We start from the raw sequence: 6,000 nt of genomic DNA, 5'->3' as shown, positions 1-6,000 counted from the left end.
TATATATGTATATATATATGTAATTTTTGAGCAGTGACAGCATTTACCCAAGCAATACAACCTCAGGTTTACCATTATTTGTTTGATAGTGAGGAGGAAGCATAAGGCAGGCTGAGGGCAAAGTATAGGCTGACAGCAATCCTGCTTCTCCCCACCTCGCAGGTGGAATATGTGTGATATTCCTTGGATACTCCTGGCCACCCAAAAACAAAGGAAAGGGGTTTAAGTGCTTGCCATGGTGATGTGGGAAACTAAGGCAAATGAAAAATTAAATTCCCTTACTGCCTACAGTCCACTGACAAGTCCTTGAAACAGGCAGAGTGACTTCCCTCTATGAGCTCAGCTGCCTCCGTGATGACACTTTGCTGGGGGCAAAAGGGAATCTTGGCTTAACATTATCCTGACCGCCCCCCCACCCCAGGGTCCTGTAAGTCTACTTTAACATATAAAAATTCCTTTGGAAACTTCCTTTATCTCAACTACCCTAACATATGTGCTGGCAATCATAGCCTAAGCTTATGGCCCGCTGATATACATCTGAAGGGTCTCATGATTGAGGTTTTACTAAATGGCAATAAATGGTGTTTTCCTAACAGCACCTCCCTTCTCAAGGTCCTGGAAACTTTGCTTCCAAAATTCCTTAGAGACTTACTCCATCCCTAACTCCCTCTCAACCTGAGGGTATATAATTAGTTACCTGTCACAACCTCAGGGCAGTTCTTTCTGACCACAGGTCCTGTCCCCATGCTTTAATAAAATTACCATTTTGTACCAAAACCCCATCACTCACTGCCCTGTGTCTATAGAGAAGTGGGCCAAGACCATGCTCCAGCATGTGGCAGAGGCTGTCTCCTTGGAGCACATAACACCCAGAAACAACTTGGTCATTGTAGTTCCGGATGGTGACAAATGCCTTGAACTCAGTCTACTGGCCAGCGCAGGTCTCCTTTTGCATGGCCCTAATCTTTAAAGAGACACATTAACAGAAAAAAAGTTGATCTCAAACTCCTTAATAGGCAAGGAGAAGAGTTAGAACGCCAAGGGATATGGTATGAAGTGTTGACCTTTGGAGCCAACTGCCAAAAAAAGAATTCTTGAGACATCTTTGGTGCAAAAAGTGGTTTTATTAAAGCATGGGGACAGGACCCGTGGGCAGAAAGACCTGCACTGAGGTTATGAAGAGTGACTGATTATATACTTTCAGGTTGGGAGGTGGGTAGGGACAGCATAAGTCTCTAAGGTAGTTTGGAAACAAGGTTTCTGGGACCTTGAGGGGCTAGCTGTTGTTAGGAAAAGGTCATTTATTACTGTTTAGTAAAAACTTAGTTATGAGACCCTTCAGAAGTATATCAGTGGGCCATAAGCTTGGAGTATGATTGCCAGCCTATATCTTGGTACAAGAAGTTTCCAAAGGACTTTTTATATGTTAAAGTGGACTTACAGGACCCTAGGGGGTTGGGATAATGTTAAACTAAGATTGCATTTTGCCCCTTAGCGAAGTGTCATCATTGAGACAGCTGAGCTCCTAGAGGAAGGTCACTCTGCCTGTGTCAAGGACTTGTCAATGGGCTATAGGTTATAAGGAAATTTAATTTTTCATTTACCTTTCTTTCCCACATCACAAGGAGTTTATCTTCATGTCCTTGACCAGGAGGCCCAACTTAGTGAGGAGATATCCTTGGCCTTGCCTTGGCAAGTTCTGCAGCCTCCATCTCACCTGGACCACATCTAGGGCACTGTTGCTGAAGCCTCTGCATAGAACTTTCTGTAAGTGTAAGCTGTTTTTATTCTCCTCCACTCACATATTCACATTTTCAGGTAATCCTGACTTTTAATAATGGCCTTTAATAATCAATTTGACAACAATCAGAGTTTTTCTAACTCAAATAATTGGCTCTGATAGTGATATTTCAGATCAAGAAGATCTGAACAAGATAAAAATTCATTTGCCTCAAGAGGAAATGGAAGTTTTGGGGCAGACCTATGGGGGAGCTGTCTGAAGCAAGCAGGCCTTTGTGGTACTTTGTGGCTATGTTTTGAGTCTCTGAGCAGGACCAGGCATGCCCATGTAGATGACAAAGGCAAGATTTCTCTAGAGAGTTTTAGAATTATTGCCAAATCCCTAGGAAATGCAGTAACGTAAGTAAGGTGATTTGAAGTGTTGGGGTCCAGAGTCAATGGCCAAGAAAGATTTCTTGAGATGTCTTCAGTGCAAAAAGTGTTTTTATTATAGCATGACAGGACCCTTGAATAAAAAGAGCTGCACTGAGATTGTGAAGAGCAGTTGACTGTATACTTTGGAGTGGGGGGGAGGGGCGTGTAAAGACAAAGGAAGTTTCCAAAAGGATTTTCATATGTTAAAGAAGACTTGCAGGATCCTGGAGGCCTGGCTATTGTCAAGCTAAGGTTCTTTTTCCCTCTAGCCAGGCATCACCATTAACACAGCTGGGGGAGTCCCTGGAGGAATGTTACACTCTGTGTCAAGTATTTGTCAATGGGCTGCAGGTAAAAGGAAATTTATTTTTATCTACGTTTCCTTTTGCCTTTGTTCTCCACATCATTGAAGAAACCCCAAGACTCCTAATTTTAGAGGCAGTGATTAGTGATGTTTGTGGAGATGGGTTTCATTATACATTTCCATTTACATGAAGAGATTAGGAAGATATTATCTATGTGTTTAATGAAGTACAACATTAAATGATCTATAAGCCATTTTCAAAGGTGAAAATACTAAATAATTGTTTTGGATACTTGCCATACCTCCTTGAAATGTGAGCTGATTGCCCCTTTGACATGTAATCTTGTTATTTTGCACCTTTATCTCTTCTTTTCCTCAATGAACTTTTTTGTTTTTCAAAATAAAGTTTTTTTGAGCACTTTAGGTCATCTTAATTTTTCATCAAAATTAGCTCCTTTGTGGATAAATTGGATACATCATGTCCCGTTCACTTCTACTGTATATTTCCTACGAATAATGGAGTTCTCTTAATAACTGTAGCACAGTTATCCAATGTAGAAATTTAACCCTGATATATATTCTTTATTTAGTTATATTATTCTTATTTTGTAGAGTAAGCTGTACTCCCACTGTGAGGCTTGAACTTACGACCCTGAAATTGAGTCACATGCTCTACTGACTGAGCCAGCCAGGTGCCCTGAACCCTGATATAATATTCTTAAATTATATCTACAGTCCATATTCCAATTTCAACAAGTGTTCTAATAATATCCTTCCATTACAGTGAAGTCTGATAAAATAAAAAATGGAGATCAGCCCTTAAAATTGCCTGAGTGCACAAAACCAGTTCAGGCATAAAACTGAATGTAGCTTATTTTTAAGACTAACTTGACCTGGGTCATTTATTCCTACTGCCTCTGAAAATCGCTGGCAAAACTTGAACGAACTCTTTTTCCAAGATTGATATGAGGACCAACTCCCTTTCATTTAAGAAAATCCCAATATTATAACTAATAACTAACCACTGTGAAGAATAGTCACTGTCTTCCTTGCCATACAGTAGTGCTTCCCCACTTACCTGCTGGGGATAAGTTCCAAGACCCCATAGTGGATGCCTGAAACCCTGTATATACCATGTTTTTTATACATACTATTGTACCTGGGATTCAGGGGTGCAAGAGCACCTGACTTCTGGGGTCTGAAACAGACTGGGTTCAGCAATTCTCTGCTGACGAAATCCAAAAGTGGAGAAACCAACTGTGGTGAAACAAGAAAGGAATGTATTTCAGTGAGGGCAACACCAGGAAGACCGTGGACTAGTGTCTCAAAGACTATCTTCAAAGTGCTGAAATACTTCCAGGTTTATATAAGGAAAATCTGGGGCAAAGGTGAGTGGGTCCATGTGGGTAGGCAGTGAAAGTCAAGTCAATCATTGTCTTAGAGTTAATCCAAACTTATTTGTCAGGTCTTGCTGGCTCAGGGCAGCCTTATTGCTTAAGAGGGTAGTTTGGATTCCCATCAGGGGATGTTTCGGCCCCAGGGTCTTTCTTCTTTTTTTTTTTTTTCTTTTAATGTTTATTTATTTTTGAGAGAGAGAGAGAGAGAGAGAGAGCAAGCCAGGGAGGGGCAGTGAGAGAGGGAGACACAGGATCCAAAGCAGGTTCTGCGCTGACAACAGACAGCCAGATGTGGGGCTCTAACTAATGAACCATGAGATCACGACCTGAGCCGAAGTCAGACTCTTAACCAATTGAGCTACCTGGGCACCCACCCCCAGGGTCTTCTCCCTGAGTCAAGAAACAAACTGGAAAGAAGAACCCAACTAGAAAGTGTGAGGTCAAAATGCGGGCAGCAGAAATCCTCCTTCACTATGATAAAGCTTAATTTATGAGTTAGGCATAGTAACAGATTACCAACAATAATAGAATAATTATAATAATGTACTATTAAAAAGTTATGTGCATATGATCTCTCAAACTATCTCATTGTACTGTACTCACCATTCTTCCTGTGATGTCTATGTGATGAGATGTAGTGAGGTGAATCATGTGGTCACCATGACATAGTGTTAGGCTACTGACGATTTGTCAGAAGGAAGATCCTCTGCCTCTGGATCACAGATAACCATGGGGAACTGAAACTGTGGAAAGCAAAACTAGATTGGGGTGGGGGTGGGGTACACTACTGTTAAACTGCTTTATAATAATAAACCCCTAAGCCTTATTCTATGTTTTGGTTTGAGTGCTTCCCATTTGTGAACTTTTGGTGTGTGCCGAAGAAACTTTTACTAATTACTTCTTCAATGATTCACTGGTTTGATTTGGCTATTTCTGAACTTACTGACAAGTCCAATGTAGAATATTTTGTTATCTTGCCTCTCTAATATCCTTTCACCTGGCACAGTTCCTTTTGTCTGATAATTCATGACATTAACATTCTTTGAAGAATACAGCCAGGTAATTTCAAAAATATAATTTATTGTCAAATTGGCTAACATACAGTGTCTAAAGTGTGCTCTTGGTTTTGGGGGTAGATTCCCGTGGTTCATCGCTTACATGCAACACCCAGTGTTCATCCCAACAAGTGCCCTCCTCAATGCCCATCACCCATTTCCCCCTCTCCCCTGCCCCACCATCAACTCTCAGTTTGTTCTCTGTATTTAAGAGTCTCTTGTGGTTTGCCTCCCTCCCTCTCTGTTTGTAACTATTTTATTTCCCCTTCCCTTCCCCCATGGTCTTCTGTTAAGTTTCTCAAGGTCCACATATGAGTGAAAACATATGATGTATGTCTTTTTCTAACTGACTTATTTCACTCAGCAAAAACCTTCCAATTTCATCCATGTTGTTGCAAATGGCATGATTTCATTTTTTCTCATTGCCAAGTAGTATTCCATTATATATATAAACCACATCTTTATCCATTCATCAATTGATGGACATTTAGGATCATTCCATAATTGGGCTATTGTTGAAAGTGCTGCTCTAAACATTGGGGTACACGTGTCCCTATGAATCAGCACTCCTGTATCCTTTGGATAAATTCCTAGTAGTGCTATTGCTGGGTATTAGGGTAGTTCTATTTTTACTTTTCTGAGGAACCTCCACACTGTTTTCCAGAGTGGCTGCATCAGTTTGCATTCCCACCAGCAGTGCAAGAGGGTTCCTGTTTCTCCACATCCTTGCCAGCATCTGTTGTTTCCTCAGTTGTTAATTTTAGCCACTCTGACTGGTGTGAGGTGGTATCTCAGTGTGGTTTTGATTTCTATTTCCCTGATGATGAGTGATGTTGAGCATCTTTTCATGTGTCGGTTGGCCATCTGGATATCTTCTTTGGAAAAGTGTCTATTCATGTCTTTTGCCCATTTCTTCACTGGATTATTTGTTTTTTGGGTGTTGAGTTTGGTAAGTTCTTTATAGATTTTGGATACTAACCCTTTATCCGATATGTCATTGCAAATATCTTGTTCCAGTCTGTCAGTTGCCTTTTAGTTTTGTTGTGTTTCCTATGCAGTGCGGAAGCTTTTTATCTTGATGAGGTCCTAA

The 6,000-nt window shown here is 40.8% G+C and overlaps 1 long non-coding RNA gene across 2 annotated transcripts in view; it reads left to right on the top strand.

Moving 5' to 3' along the window:
- The first annotated feature begins 1,719 nt into the window (after positions 1-1,719).
- Positions 1,720-6,000, top strand: part of LOC131498873 (uncharacterized) — a 172,578-nt gene continuing 168,297 nt past the window's right edge. For both annotated transcript variants that reach the window (XR_009255624.1, XR_009255623.1), the window contains exon 1: positions 1,720-1,767. This is a non-coding gene — a long non-coding RNA (uncharacterized LOC131498873). The remainder of the gene's footprint in view (positions 1,768-6,000) is intronic.

This window comes from Neofelis nebulosa, chromosome 2 (genome assembly GCF_028018385.1).
Source record: "Neofelis nebulosa isolate mNeoNeb1 chromosome 2, mNeoNeb1.pri, whole genome shotgun sequence".
In the NCBI taxonomy this organism is placed as follows: domain Eukaryota; kingdom Metazoa; phylum Chordata; class Mammalia; order Carnivora; family Felidae; genus Neofelis; species Neofelis nebulosa.
This window is presented reverse-complemented; position numbering and strand designations above follow the sequence as displayed.